Genomic DNA, 16,970 nt, shown 5'->3' on the forward strand with positions numbered 1-16,970 from the left:
AATTGTGATCAATATAATGAATACATGATGTTAGAATTCCTCTTGCCTCACAAAACCATATCTGTTGATGTGTTTTATGAACAAATCTGATAAAAATGCTAGCAATATTTAAAAACAAAATATGTTAAATAAAAATAAAATCTACTATGGAAAGTAAATTTAAATATTTAATGATATAATTAAGTCTTATTAATGTAATGTTCTTTATTTTTTCAGATAAAAAATTCACAAGAATTGTCATCCTCTTTCATCTTAATCAGATGGTACGTTTGTCATAATTATTTGTTATGTATTTTCATTAACATTTGATGAATATTAACTTTGCAAAATGGAACAATCTTGTTCCTGAACAAATCAGCTGGAGCAATGTAAGGCCAAATACCCTGTGCCTTTGCTGCAGCACCGCTGAGAAGGCAGCAGAGTGACAGCAGGATTCTCACCAGCTTCCAGTACGGTCCAATGCCAGGTACTCCTTCATGCATGAGGATGAATGTGGTAAGTTGCGGTCCTCATGTCCAATTTGTATTTCTGGTCATCTGGGTGAGACTCTCAGCTATGGCAAACTGATGTAGCCTCGTAATTGCCCCAATTCAGAGAGGGTGAAACTCCATGAAGTCTCTCCTTGGTCATCCTCTCCTGTTGCTGCCTCTCACTGTATGCCTTTTCAGAGACTGGTTCGCTGTCTAGCCTGCCGTTACAGCTCCAACAAGCACAGGACAGGTTCAGCAGAAGCTAGGTGGGACCTTCAGAAAGGCTTCAGGTCTAACTTTCCCCTGCTTTCCAAGTCTGCTAAGCATTACTCCCCTGGAAAATTATTACACACAGTCAGCGTCCAGGCCCTGAGCTGCATACACTCCCCGTGCAGTAGTGAGGATAACTGCAGACAGTAAAGAAAGTGAAAAATAAGATCTTCTCTCCCGAGGGCCCTATTTACCTTCTGGGTCTTTTATCCTGCACCGCTCACGTCATTGGGACCACATGTCCAGTAACACACCTCTCACCACAGGAAGAGCTTTGATGAAATGGTGGCCTTTTGCTTTATTTCAACACATTACTTTTAACATAGTTCTGAAACATTTACCCATATGCACTTGAGTTTGTTACTTGCCTTAGCAAAGCCACTACTGTATGACCCCATGACTGTTAACAGACATCTCTAAGACAGCATAAAAATATTTTGAGTTGAATAAAGAGAAAGCTAAAATATTATCAGAGGCTGGGAACATAGGCAGCCAGTCCTACCTTCCACCAATATTGTTTACACAAAGCTGTGACATCAGATCTTTTTTAAAGACTTCATTTTACCTCCTTTATAATTATGAAAGATAAAATAAACTGAGTGGCTGAAAGGAATAAATGGATGATGAAGTATCAGGAATTTTTTATATAGAAGCTCCTTATTAAAATTACTGTTTTCTTCAACTGCTTAATTTAGTTTCTGTAAAGCAGGTTTTCACTTGATCTGCTCATACTAATGTACCGGTATCAGATGTGTTAATATGACACCTCATGGGTCACACCCTGAGCTTGAAGAACCGCTTTAACCTCTTCATTGCCCTGTGGACATAGCCTGCATCTCCTCCCATGGGGCTGCTCGCCCTGACCTACAGAGGTGTGACTTGCTTGTAGAAGGATGCATCAGCAATCAGGAGGCATCACAGGGTTCCTCTGTCCTCTTTTCCCTCTGCACCACTCCATGGGATACTTCTTCACAGCTCTGACAGCTGTCACTAGAAAGGGAGGTGACCACAGTTATCTTTGTCAGGCCGAAACTAAAGCATGACTTCATTGTCTGTTGCCACGGGTTTATGCAGTGGTAATGGAGATTAGGCATTGAACAAGAACTTCTTAAAGATGGAGAAAATGCTCATTTCCCCTTCAACAAATCTCTCTCTTTCAGTCGCATACACTATGTAAGTATTCACAATATTATCAAGAACTCACCAAGCACTGAAATGATCTGTATCCTAGTGAAAGAGTCAATTATCTGAGCACTTGTTTTGTAGTGTGATTAGGGATGGAAACAAGTTTTATCTGAAGATTTGAACAAAACAGAGGCAGAGGCAACAGAGAGTCAGAGGCAGGGGCATGGCTGTGGTCACAAGTGGAACAGCTTTTAGAAAGCACAGGCAAGGGGGTGAGCAGAAGAGATGAAGCAGGTGAGGGACCAGGCTAGAGCACGTAATGTTCCAGAAGGAGACTATGAAAGGGTCAGAGACAGGGGAGCTAGATAGGGAGGAGAGATGCTCGTGTAAACTTTTAATGTTATCCACACATGCCCACAATACAACTGACTCACAGGATGAAGGGAAGCAGTGATTTACAGGTAAACTTCAGGAGAAAACAGTAATACTCCTGTTATCTTAATAGCTACTTCATGGTAAAAATATCTTCACTGTCCTCCTTCTAGTTATGAGGTTTGTGTGCTATACAGACATTCCTGAGCACAGACAATAAACTGTCTGATTTTATTTCACTTTACATTCATTCGGAGACATTTATCCACTATGTACTGTTTAGACTAAGCACGTAAGGGTCAAGGGACTAGAGTTCAACTACAAGTCGGAGCCACTGGCTCACTATGTGACCTGGAACAAGAAAACCAGGGAGGGAGCAAACTGCCCTCACTTCCCTAGCATTACCTTCTTGTGCCTCGGTGCCTTTAGTTGTTTAATGGAAACAGGAAGCATTTGGTGTGATATTCTCAGACCAAGGAGGCAAAGATGCTTAAACTATGAAAGGTTAATTGTCTTTCTGTGTATTATTTGTAGGTACAATGACTTCACAGGCAAGTTTGAGCATTTGGAAGGGACTTATTTATTTTCTAACTCAATCACATCCTCAAGATCAGTTTCAAAACCAGAAAGACGCACAAAGATAGTGGAAGAATGAGCTATGGAGCACACGCACACTGAGTATCGATTCCTTGGCTTTCCTGTTCAGAAGACATGAGGAGGGACAGGGGGAGAGCAGGGGACAGAGTCCACTTTTTCAGTGGTGTAGACTTTTTCTTATATCTGCATTATTGCTCCATCTTTCTGGCTCTGAACCAAAAGTAGCCCACAATCTAAGCCAGCCCTTATTTAGGCTAAGCTTGGTGCTGCCCCTAAAGCTTCACCATGAAATTTTGTTTATAAGGGAGGGGTGTTAGGAAGAGACCTTTCTATTTCTTCTTCCTCCTAGTACACAGACTGCGTAAAGAGCAGTTACATTTTCCTTCAGCTTTTATCCTTAAAAGAAAACTAAAAAATAAGGCAGAAAGTAGGCTTGCTATTCCTACAGGCTGTTTAGCAAAGCTGGCCAGCAGCAGAAGAGAAATATACAGCACTGTCAATTTTCCCAGTGAAAGTGAGGACTGGAGGTTTGTATAGTATTGCAGCTCCAATGTACCTCCAACAAGGCAACAAGATAGAATCTAATCTACAGCGAATGGTCAGTGAGGTAACTGGAGAAAAAGACAGACTAAAAAAGAGGAACACAGGTATACTCCCAGGCTTTTGATGCCATTTTTGGTGGGGTATTATTCTTCCTCTGACACCTCTTAGATCCACCATTGCCATTAAAAGAAGCCATGCCCATCCGCTAGTTACTAATAGAGTCCATTATATGATTATATTTCAGACATAAATGTTATTGATTAAAGGTACAGAAGAAACAATAATAGCATTTTAGCTGAATCATTTTGCTACCACTTCATCTGCAATTTTATTATCACTTCACCAAAAGGCAACAAAGATGCTTGAGTTAATAAAAAGCTTAAGGTGTGTCAAGCAAATTAATAAGAGAATTCCGAGGAGAACAATGCCTTATACGGATGTGCAAAATGCCAGAGTCACAAAATTACTTAATTGCTACAGCCAGCTCAGTTTCTAGTGCCAGTAGCAGTGAAGGAGTTAATACTTGGGTGCTAATCAGGCAGAGAATTTCTTTGTGACACGAAGTGCTTGTAGATAAGCAGTAATATGCCTTGTTTTACAGGTTTTCTGTAGCTGGGGCAGGGTCCCTTGCTGCACAGCATATATTGAGAAAGTGGGATACACAGAACAGAGGTAATAGCTTTCCATGTCACAGCAATATAAAACAGACGGTTTTTATAAACTAGAAACATGTTTTTAATAGTAGTTCTGTACAAGAAATATCTCTGTGAAAACAATAATATAGTTGGGAATTTTTTTTTCCTCTTCCTGACCAGAGGTAAAAATGAAAGCCAAGCAACTCACATAAATCTATTGTCAAACCTCACGGGAAACCCCATAGGTGAATTATGAGTCATAATAAGAATTATTTGTTGTACTACTGTATGCAATCAATCAGCAATTCAGACACAGAAGACTTTTACCATCTGTCTCTATCAGATAAACCCCATAGCTTTTCAGAGAACTTTAAACCAGATGTAAATTGATGTGAAGCATGAGCCACTCCTAATACAGCCACATTCAGAGTGATGCTTCCCCTCTTTCAGGGGTTCTCTACCTTCTTCCACTCAGAATATCAAATCTACCAAAATAGAAAATAAAAAAATAGAAGGTTTATCTTCCTATGCCCCTAGTTGCACAGTCTGATAGTTCCTGACAGGTGGAAAATCCTGGCAGAAGAGTGTAAAAGAAGCTGGGGGCTTATGAGAGATGAGATGTCCTAGAAAATAGTGAATGGCAAGGTTTTTCAATGAAGTGTTGTTGAGGAGACAAGATACTGGTAACATGTGTATGTACTCATCTCTCCTGAAGCCACACAGGCTTTCAAATGAAATATGAAGTGGAGGAAATATTCTGCAGAGAGAATAGTGGAGTAAGAATGGAAACGAAGAAAACATATGGAAACATAATCCTTAATTTCCCCCCCACCCCTTGCTTGTCCCAGACATTGAACAGTCTGACTGTTCAGACATTACAGACATTTTTATTCAATGCTCCAGAATGCCAAAGTTGAGACTCTGTATCTCCTCATCAAGGAGAGCATATTAGACAACAGTATCTCTGCTACTACATCTCAGTTTCTATTTTTTGTCTAAAAACCCTACCACAATTTTTGTCATGATCTTCTACAGCACAGAGGAATACCTGGAAAATACCGAAAAAAACAAGTGATTCCATGAACAACAGAATCTATTAAGTCTGGTTCTTTACAGGTTTGAATTTTGAGATTATCTAAACAAAATGTGTGCCCTGTCCTAAACAGAGGGACTAATAAAGATACTATCCAGACTCTGATTCTTAGCCTTGAGATCTCTGGATTTGGGGTAAATGTGTGTGAAATTTGTCAAAGGACTCTGAACTACAGACACAATATCCTCCACATATCCCCCAGGGAAGCCCAGCCGACCACAGCAGCAATCTCACAAAGAACCTTCCCCAGTTCATCCCCAAGGGCTATTTCATAGACCACAAATTCCACAACCGTCTGATCACATTTGCATTTTTCCAGCTTGGCAAACAGGTTATTATGGTGGAGGCATTTGAGGACAAGTTGAACACGCCAACTGTGTGGTTCCTGGGTTCCCAAAATAAATGTGGGTGTCATCCAGACATGCTGCTATATCCTAGTCTAACATTTTCCTCTGAGTGTTGTAAATAAAATGCTGGAATGCTGTTAGAGCATCAGAAATGTAAGGAATAGGACAGGATTTACCTGTACCAACTGTAGAAACAGATCTGCTCTCAGCGCCCTGTCAGATGGGTTTACACTCCCTGAAAAGGCATGTGTGTTCAGCAGCTTTAAATAGTTTATTAATGAGATGCAGGGGCTACTAGCTATCAACTGTGGTTAGAGCAGGGCTCAGTCACCTACACAAAGCTGCAAGAGGCTAGAGGTTCTTTTGACAAAGTCATGGCCATCCACTTAAGGCATCAAAAGGTGGGAATTCCTTGGCAATCCTTTAACTGAGGTAGTCTCATGCATCCTTAGCTTCCAGGTCAGACAGCAAGTATCTTCTAGAGCCAAAGGAATCAGTGCTTCAGACCAGAGGCTAACAGGTGGAGTATGGTATTTGCACTCTCCTATCAGAGGTATCACAAATACTCTCAATATTTCACAAGCTGCAAGCCCATCATCAGGTTGTGGCTCCAGTGTAGGGCACCAGCGATCACAGAAAACTTTCAGTTTGTTGTGGCCTGTTATGAGGGAGTACGAGTCTCTGAAATATGATGGTCAAACTAAATCCAACAGCAATATTCTGAACTGAATCAGATTCTGTGGAAAGACCAGTGGACGAACCCAGAATTGCTAGGCATGATGGGGCAATATGCAGAATGTATCAATTAAAGCTGAAGTGATTTACTATGGTTTTGAAAGCTGAATCATGAAATACAGGTCTCAGCATTAATAGGCATGAGCAGAATGGAGAGCCATCCGTTGATTCTACTGTCACACTTGAACTGAAGATAGGATAGCATGGTTTAGACAAGTGAAATCCAGAATTCAATTTAGATTCATAAAGTTCCTGGATACGTTGAGATTTGCCATCAATGCAATCTAGTTGCCTGGTCAAAGTAAGGTTTGTGAAATGAAGAATCACTAGCAAAATGTACCGTGACTGAAAACCAACCTCTTCTCTCATAACAGAATTAGTTGCCACGAGTCAATCACAGATCTTGTGCGACAGGACCTACAAGGGTTGACTGTTTACCCAGTGGGTGGCACTCATTAATCTGAATCATGGCAGCTGGGTAAGTTAGGGAGTCAACGTACCAGTCCAAAATTACAGTAGTCCTCTTTCAGTCAAGTGACTGCAGCTGTCAATGAAATTACACCAGCTTGCATCACATGTGCTGAATGAGATAAACTGTAACCAAAGAAAGAAAAGTTATTCAAACAAATAACAAAAAACAAAACAACAACAAAAAGATAAAGTACACTGAAGATGAGCAAATTCACCATTCACATACCTTGTACTCATCACGTGCCTTCCCATGCTGTCCTGATCTCAGACTGTGGCCTTGAATTTGAAAAAGCTACAAAGAAAGAACTCTTTCAGAACTCCCAGCATTTGAAGACTAGCAAAAATGAAGATACAAAGTTACAATGACAATCTGAGATAAACCAGAAGACAAGTCACAGTGAGGTGAGGTTACTGTTCCCACAGATGAACTTACTGTTTATTATAGACAAAAGGGTCTCCCCCCAAGTCTGCAAATATTAAACCCCAGGGGAAAATCTCCCTTCAGCTGTTTTCCTCAAGACCTGCTCCTTAATTACCTCTGTAAATTCAGGTTCAGATGAAGGCCATTTAAGCCACTGGCCACCACATACAAAACAGAGCTACCACTATTTTCCCATGACAGTATGCAAGCCATCCTGGAAAGGAAGGTCAAAGTTGTGGTAGCCACTGGTCCCTTAACACAGAATTCTTTTTTGACTCACTGCACTTTGGTCTCTTCTGCCTCTGAGCCGCAGAAACAAGCCATGCCCCTTCTCTCCGTGTCACCTCTCCATGTCACTGCTCAGGAAGGGCACACTTGCTGGGGAGAGCTGCCGGCTCCACTATCCATCAGAAGAGCCTGCTCCACAGTGCTGATTTTGGCCAGGGCTTAACCCTGTCCAGGTCCACTTCCTAACCAGCTTGGTGGTTCCGCTTCCACTGGCATTTTACCCTTTTCTGTCCTAAAACCTTAGCAATGTCTTATTTGGGCTCAAAGTGAGAAACTGGTCTAAGGGAAAAGGCTCATTCCTGCATGCAGAGCTGCCCCTGCATGTGAATGCTCACACCAAACAGCAAGCATAGAGCTGTTTAGCTTATTAGGAAACACGGAGACTGGCATTTCTTACAGCTACCCCATTGTTTCAGCAATACCTAAATTAGTGCTACATGGAGGCAAATGTACCCTCAACCCTGACTCAAACAGCGGTTCTATTTCCCAGCTAAAACACTTCCTTGTTGCTAATAAAAAATACCAAGAAGAGGACGAAGCTGCAGCTCATTACCTGAGAATTTTATCATGCAGTAGCAGCCAAAATGCATATTAAGATGGCATTCCTGTTACCTACCTTAGCTGAGTTCAGGGAGGTAAAATAGAGGTGAAATATTTGATTTTGTCACCAAAAGCTCAATCAATTCTGCAGCAATATGTTTTTATTAAGAAGTTTAAATTCAGATCCCCTCTTTTTGAGGGCATTCCTGCAGGGCTGTCCTGTGGTGCTGATTTATTCTGTAAACATGTTTTTAAATATTCTGTTCCCTCTCCATTACCATCTCTTCCTTTCTCTTGGGACTAAAGGATCTTTTGTCTGACATTTTAAAGCATTAAAACAGCTCGAGGGCTAAAGAAAACATTTTTCATGTAATCTTTGAAAACTTTAGTTGTCAAGGAGACCAAGACCTTAGCGACCAGGTATGGAGGCCTATTAAGCACACTAACGTGCTTGTGAAAGGACGTGCAAGGATGCCAGTACACCTGGAAGCAAACATGCTTAGTGTTTCAAGAGCGTCTTGCTTCCTGACGTACCTTTTATTACACAACTAAATAGTGACTCAGATTTCCTTCTCTTTGGATGGTATCATCTGGTGATCAAAAACACAGTTAAAGGACCTTACTTGAATGATAAAATGGCCTCAGTACGTCACTGGATTGAGGTATGCTCTGGAAATGTCATTCACAGAATGATACTTTCCAAGGAAGAACATGTCCAAGAGCACATTTGATATAATTGCAGAGTAAATGACAGTCAACAAGCAGCAGACTGGAAAGGTGCTCTGCTAACTTCAGGCAAAAGGGACACCATCAAATGAGTCTCTCTCTGATATTACTTCTGTTGTCAAGGTAAGGTCACACGATGCACAAGCTGAGACAGACGGAGACAGATGCTTGGCATTTTCAATTTGTGCAAGAGTCAAATTTTGTTTGCAAATTTTAAGTCTTTCCTTAGTCTGCTAGCACTGGAACCTAGAGAAATGGATTGCCTTTCACAGGAGACAGTGGTGTGCTTCCATGAGATTAACCACTAAGCCAAAATATTTGTAAATTTTATAAAAGTAAATGAAAGCAGAAACATTTGAAGTCTGAACGAGTTACGGAATTGCACCATAAATGCACTTAATGTTGAATAAAACATTATAAATCAAAAATGTAAATGAAAATTGCTTTGTCATAAAATGCATTGCTAAACATACACAAGACACATCGGTATATACCTCAGGAACTCCTAGAGATCAGTGTCAGAACCAGCATTAGTCAACATTTTTGTCTATGATCTAGAGCACGCAGTGTGCAGAGAATACCAAGGCTTTTCTCAGAGAGCCAAATGCCACACTGACAGTAAGGAAATCCGAAAGCCACACTGAGTGAGTGTGCACAACGCTCAGGGGCAGTTGGGCTTGCATGCGGAACACTGTGAAGTAATGCAACAAGGGAAAAACAACTTAAATTTTGCTTACCTGACACTGTACTCACAACAGATAGTTACCATTCATGGAAACATTGTTGGAGTCATCAGTAACAGCCGTTTGAAATTCTAAGTTTAGTTTGCAGCACCAGCCACAAAACGTTGGGTGTTGTTAGGAAAGATAGTCACAGCAAAACAAAGAAAATCATTTTGCCGCTAGGAAAACCTTGCTCCACCCATATTTTGAGCATATTTTCAGTTTTGGTCTGTGCATCTTAAGACAGAATATAACAGCAGAGAGACTAGAATTAGAAAAAAAAAAAAAACAAACACAACACAAAGAGCAACTCAAGTAGTTGTGCAAAGAAAGCAGAAAGGTTTGGGACTCCAGTTTGAAAGGATATGTCTGAATTACTGAGATTCACAAAATCATGAAGGTAGTAGATCAAGGTTATCACATAATTACTCTTCAGCAAGTCCTGCTATACTGAATCAGAGAGCACATAGGGAAAATAGCAGGAAATGGGGTCAAAACAGGTGGAAAGAAGTACTGTCTTGTACAGCGGGTGGTGAACTTCTGGAACCTGATGTTATAGGAGGCAGACTTTATGCAAGTTCATGGATAACACATCCATCAGCAGATACAAAAATGGATTAGGCAGTGCTGTGTCCCCTAAAATCCCTAATCCAATGATCACAGTCACTCGGGAATATGACAGATTGCAGAGAGAGGACAGGCTTGTGTTCTCTGCACAACATCTCCTGCCACTGCTGGAAAAGGATTCTTGGGCTAGATTGACCACTCTTCTGTTCCCACAGGGCATTTCTGTCTTCTTTCAGTTTTACACATTGCAGGTGGTGAGTAATCTTTTGCCTGTTGTCCATTTTATCATCACCATAGAGGGCCATATAATGGTCTCTGCATTGTGCCAAATATGGGAGTACTTCTTGGACTTTCAGAAGTCCCATTGCAGCTCAGCCACCCAAAGAAGACAAGTGCTTCAGAGGGAGATCTGCCAGGGAACGAGCCCATTAAACCCTGTACTGCCCAAAGGTGGTGACAGAGCAGTCAAGGACCGCAGAGCAGTCAAGGACTCTAATATGGGCTATGTCAGATGCAGTGTTACTAAATGGGCTACCTTCTACCCAAACAGCTGTGGCAAGCTACATCTCAGCATGGGTTGCAAAGCTGTCAAAAGAAGTTTAGTGTATACTTTGAGTATTGTAGTGGGAGCTGAGTATTTGCTTGATGCAATTAAGCGAACCATTAAAAAGAACCAATTCACTGAACTGCAAAAAAGAAAGCACTAAAGGTTTTTTGCTTTATTTTTTTAAGTTTTCAGCTTTTTTCCTCCACATCTTTCACAGCATCCTCTTTGAGGCCTGAAAATCATTTTTTCTCTTGACATTGATATTTTCCCAGGTGTGTTAAATGGAGATGAAATGACCACAGCCATATTTGCTTAACAACTAGAAATCCAACTTGTGGATTATCATGCTAAAGCATCTCTCTTTGTGTATCAGCATCGATTGATGTCATCACAATACAAAGCGAAAACTCTTCACTGTTTGTTATGCACAGGACTGCAAGGGAACACAAACCAGCATTGCTGCAGGGAGAGTTCTGCAAGAACATTGGCTGGTCTTAGAAGGTGTTTGTATATTTTCTGAAGTCATGCACACATACAGAACAAAGAGAATAAAGAATCTATATGAGAAATATATGGTACAAAAATGACAAATTATTAAACACCTTACTACCATGTGCTGTTTGAAATACTGTTCTTTTATTTTTTTTTTTCCTCTGCTTGCATAGTGCATTTCTTCTGAGGAAGTCCAAATGTGTTTTCCAACTTATGGTCCATAGTTCAGGGGTCTAGTTTTAGGTGTACTTTAAAGATGAAAAAATTGCAGACTGCAGCAAGTTGCTGCTCTGCATGAGAGCCAATAAAATGCCTACCTAGCAACAACTTCTTGTTTGAATAAAAATCCCTCTCCTACCTACACCACAGCCATGCAACCAGCATGCTTGTCATATCATGCCCAGCAGCAGTGGCCTGGAATAAATATGAGGAAAACTCTGATATAGCAAAGAACACGAACACTAGCACTGGTGCATGTTTCGTTAAAATGGACATTTCCAGGAAGAGGAGAGGGGTATTGTAATTAAGTTTAACTCATAAAATTAAGAGAGAATGGCTGCTTCTAATGCAAGTAAAGAGAATTTCTTAGCTGAAAAGCTTTTTGGGGTTGCTTGGATCCCCTGAAGTACATTGAAAAATGACAGTCTGAATTCTCATTCGTCTGATCAGTGATGTTCCACTTTTCTAATGCTTCCTAGTTATTTAGTATTTCTACACCAATACCTACATTTCCATTTCCCAAGGGGCAGCTTTCACGCTACAATCCTGAAGTAATGGTAGATAATACAGTTGTCCACATTCTGTTTAAGAATCACATTTTCGAAAGCATTGAGTTAGTCTGCATTTGTTTTGATTTTTCTTTTCTTATAAGTACTTTTAACTACTGCCTTTCATTCAAAGCTTTAGGTTATCAGCAAAAGCAGGTCTGTCCATTGCTTTGGGGGACCATTAGTTGCCTGTATTATGCCGAAATAGCAACACCAACTTCTTTTCTCAAGGAAGAGGTGGCTGAATCTTCATTTTTGTTGAAAAGAGCTTTGATTGTTTCTTACTCATTTGCTAACTGGTTTTCATATTGGCAGTGAGAAGCAAAGGGCAAAACAAGGTTAAAAGGTGGTAGTGAACTATCCTTCATGATGGTTGCATTATACCTTTGTTCAGTAGTGCAGAAGTTGACCAAGCCAAGCTCAGTAGCACTGTGTGGTCAGTCAAAGGATTTTGCAATGGAAATTTTGTATTTTCTACCCTAAACCAATTCATGCTTCTTGCATGTCCACAGGTGTATTTATCAAGTGCATATTACTCAAAAAAACGAACACACTCACAAATTTCAACAATTTCTTCTAAAAATTTAAGAACTCACACACAACCTCTCTTTATGAGTAACAGACTCTTTCACGCAATGCCTGTTCTTTTTCACCTCCTGTCCAGTGAGCAGTCTAGCAGACATCACTTTGACTAATAACCTCATTTTGTGTTGAAATGTGCATGCTTAAAAAAACCTACATTTATGGCTTTTATATTTGTTCATCATTGTTTTATCATAGTAACAAACTGAGAAAAATGCTGCTTAAAATATTAAAGCTCTGGGTTGAGGAGAAAACCTAGAACACACACAGCCACTCGCTGCCTTACTGAGTTGACATGACCTTCCACATGAATAAGGACTCTGTACATTGAGTAGAAGGGAGGAAGGACAGGGCAAGTACAGCTCTTTTAAAATAAAGAATAGGTTTCTACTGTAGTTGACATTCCCAATCTTCTTACAAGGGTAAAAAATGATATTACAGTCACATCTCTGTTTAATTTTCCTCTCCATTTGGAGGACTAAAAGTGATATTGTTTTTTGATCCTAACTAATTATTCTCTTTTTTTCCTAACCCCAAATCAATTGAAGCATCATAGCAGTTTTCAAATTAATTATTAGATTTTTTTCCCCCTGACTCATTTCAGATATTTTTATTAGAAATGTGATTGATATATTAACAATATTAATTACTTATTTGACCCATTAATTTTGTGTATCTGCACAAACCTAATTGAAACAGCCTACACTGAATCTAGAATCTCAATTTACCAATAGAAAATTAATTTTTGGACACTCTTGACTGCTGAGTCTGTGTGACGGTGAAAAACACTGTTCCCACCTCACACATCTGTTTAATATTCCCACTCCTCTTTGTCAGTCCTAAAAAGACCTTCAGATTCTACCCCTGAAAGATTCCTATGGGCTTTGTTTTCTTCTCTCAATAAACAAGACTATCTCAATAGGCCTCCATAAACGACAGTTCCTGTTCATTTGACATAATTTGCCTTTTCACCATCAAGCTAAATTTCTTCAATAGACTCTTAATTATTCTAAACCCATTATCTAATGCTATTATAAATGTTTAAATAATATTTGATATAATCCTGGTCCCACTGAAGTTAATGGGAATATTGTTGTTGCCTTAATTAAGATCAAGATAAAATTTATATTGTTTAATTTGTCACATATTACTGTTGGGTAAAAACAACCTAGTTAGCATTCAGAGGTACTAAACAAACCCAGCTCCCAGACTAAAACTGGCAGGGCCTCAACACTTCTCAGGAGAAGTCCGGGAGGCTGCGCTGCACTGTGGGCGGGTGGAGAAGGGAGCAGTCACAGGGTCATGCACTGTGCTGCGTATCGGCAGCCCCAGAAGGCTTTCCACACTCTGGGATGCTCACAGCCCTTAAATGGAGCACTCCAGTCGCGATTCGTCAAAAGGACAGGAAAAACAGAGAAGTGAGAAAATGAAGAAAGAGCCTTCCTTGATGTGAGAACAAACCAGATAGGTTTTTTCCAAACTATTTGATCAAGAATTTGGACAATTTTAAGCAAAATATTTTTTTAAATCTTTGGCAGAAAGAGTTACATGCATTGAACAGATCTAGATCAAAAATAATTACATCTTTTAAAAGAGAAACTAAATATTATTAATATGAAGATTTTTGGCTGGTGACAATTTAGCTCTCATTAAAATTTAGAAAATAAATTGCAAGCTTTTTTCAGACTACCAGCAAAACCCATGGTTATTCTCATACTACGAATAAAGCCAGTCATTAAAAAAAAGGGGACATCTAAACTATAATTTACATTTACTTGCTTTTTAAAAATGTTTCCTAGAGGTCTAATATTCTATTCTGTTCTCTAATACAACACTAACTTCAGAAGACGAAACTAAGCAGCAGATTAATTTGTGACATCTTTGTTATGTTCACAGCCAACATGTGATCACACCTACTTTACAAAATCTCACAGTGTGTTACCTCCAGACTTCTGTGAAGGTCCCTCACTGGAGGCTCTGGATTACTGGACCAACACGTTCCACGGAGACATCCAAAATTCCTGCTGAGACCTCAGTGCTCTTTCCCCTCACTGAGAAAAGTCCCCCAGCCGCTTCCCTGTTTGTTAGCAGCTGCACCATCTCGTTAGGCTGCTGCCTTTTAGCACTCTAATCAATAAAGGCTGCCCAGGGGGCTCTTTCACCTCCTGTTTCGGGGAGAGAAAGAGAAAAGCAACATATGACACACTGCCGCTGCTTCAGAAGGCAGTGGGGCAGAATGGGCTACTGAAAGCTACCACAACTCCAATGGTTCGAAGTGCCCAGTATTTATGCCCAACTTTTCTTAGTTTTACCCTGTCCTCATCTCACTGTTTGTAACCTACTTCTAACCCTGTTATCTCCTACAAGCCTGAAAGAAAGCTGAGCTCCAACTTCTTCCCAGGAGCCAAGGGGAGAAGGTGTTAAGATGCTGAACACAAGGTCCCTTATCACTGCAACGTGTCTGTATATGATGAGCACAGCAGCAAAGTCTGAAATGCAGGAAGAAAGGTCATGGGTGATTTCATTTTAAACTACACGTGCAAAAGGAAAGGACCAAATTCCCCAGTGGGCTCATTTGCTGTGATTTCAACGTGTATCTAGAGCTTCCAGGTTGGAGCCCTGATAATGAGTTTCTGGCAGTCAGAGCTGGGAATCCTAAAAATACAGTGCCTCGAATCCTTCAGCACTCTGGATTTTTGTTATTAAAGCTCTGATCCATCCAGCCCTTCACCTCCTCATGAGTCTACACGTGTTGCCCTGCTCCCTTGGTCTAGATTGCTGGAAGTATCTCGCCAGTGAGCAGTACCTCTCCAGTGAATTCAGAAGAAAGGTTGCTTTGTCACAGAGCTGAGACACAGAATGTCCTACAGGTGGAGAAACTAAGGGGCTCCTTTCTGCCTCCTTTTCATTGATTCATGGTATTCCTCAATGCAAAGAAAGCATCTGGAAGCCTACACTACATCACTGAGGAAGACGCTTGGAAGCTCTCCAAGAGATCCCAAACAATACCGCTGGCTATCACCGTCCCTCGTTCAAGCCAAAGGTGAAATGTCTTCAAGCTGGTCCCTAGGAACAGACTTCAAGACCAATGTCTGATTTCTTAATTATTGATAGGATCTTCTAGTCTTAAATCCTTGCATGACTGCAGAGGTAGAAGCTCTTTCTGTGGTTCAGGCCCTCACTTTACATTTGAGCTTCATTAGATTTTCAGCTGAAAGGGTTCTGCCACACTGTGTTGCCCCGTGGTATTCTATGCCACTGTAACATATACTCAGTACTTAACATTTGCCGCCCAGATCAACCTACCTATTACAGTTGCTTGCATTAGTCCTAAACATTTGTGTAGCAAATAAATCAGTGAGGAGTGTATGTCCCTTTGCTAGACAAGCGGTGTCTTTGACAGTAACTAATGACAATGCTACATTTTCATCACCATCCTAATCTTGTGGTTATATAACTCTCCTCTAGCCTAGTATTTATTTGTGTTGGAAGAAAATAGCAAATACATACCACAAAGTGCCTACTACAAAGCAATACTTGTATATAAAAGCACTTTCAGGCATTTATAATATTTACTGTAGGTCATCAAATATATCCCCTGCTGTGAAAGAGTGTCTTTGTTGTTTTTAGGCTCTTCTTCTACTTGTTTCATCTTCCACAGAGAGAAATACCCTTATCTGTGCTTACCCACTCTAACACGAACTGTAATCTTCAGCTTTTATCTGTATTGTTCTTGGGGAAAAATACATCATTCCATATAAGCAGAGACAAATCCAAGTAAAATATGTTACATATGCATTTATCTACAGCAGTACAGCTCTTCAACGTGTTTTGGGCAGGTTTCAAATCTCTGCATTGTTTGTCAGAGCCATAAACGGTGTATGGTGTTGCAAAAAGCTTGATATGGAAAGGGGTTTTAATTTACTTCTTCAAAAAGAAGCACATAAATAGGTATGTTCTTAATGTTGTCAATTTTCTGCCATGGTGCTTTAAAGAAAACTCTGACTACAGCAAGACCTGCACTGCTTGGGCTCTCCAACTGCAAATGAGCATCCATAAACCTCACATGCCTTGAAGCAACAAAAAATTATCCTTTATCCTTCATCTCTCTCTGCCCTTTGGAAATGCTAACCGACTGTATATAAAAACTGTGCATACACTGCCTGGTGGAAAGCATCACTAAACACCTCCAAACGGTTTTCCTCTGTGTTAACTTGCTTCTTGTCAGCCGCTATTTTTAAATGCTATTGCATTACACTTCCACTTTGAGATCATATGTAGGATCAGATTTTGCATTCAAATATTCAGCTCAAGAAAAAAAAGAGATTAAAAAATGTGCCTGTTCTATGCATATTGATCTCAGCTGCCACTTCCCAACTCCTAAACTGAGAGATAAACCAATCTCTCAATGACATTAAGTCAGGTTGCTTTAAGTTCAGCTGCTCATGATCAGCCTGCATGGTCAGATGGGTGTCTTGGGACAGAGGGATGTGCTGGCCATGAGCAGAGCTACATCAGTTCTCAGCACCAAGCAAGACTAGGGCTGGTGGGATCCTTCAGTCTTGGCTTTGCTGGCTTACCACCATCAGACCACAGCCACGGACTGGGCTGCATGACAATTTTTTTTTTTATTATTTTATCTAATATTCTATTATTTAAA

Source organism: Opisthocomus hoazin, chromosome 4, assembly GCF_030867145.1.
Source record: "Opisthocomus hoazin isolate bOpiHoa1 chromosome 4, bOpiHoa1.hap1, whole genome shotgun sequence".
Taxonomy (NCBI): domain Eukaryota; kingdom Metazoa; phylum Chordata; class Aves; order Opisthocomiformes; family Opisthocomidae; genus Opisthocomus; species Opisthocomus hoazin.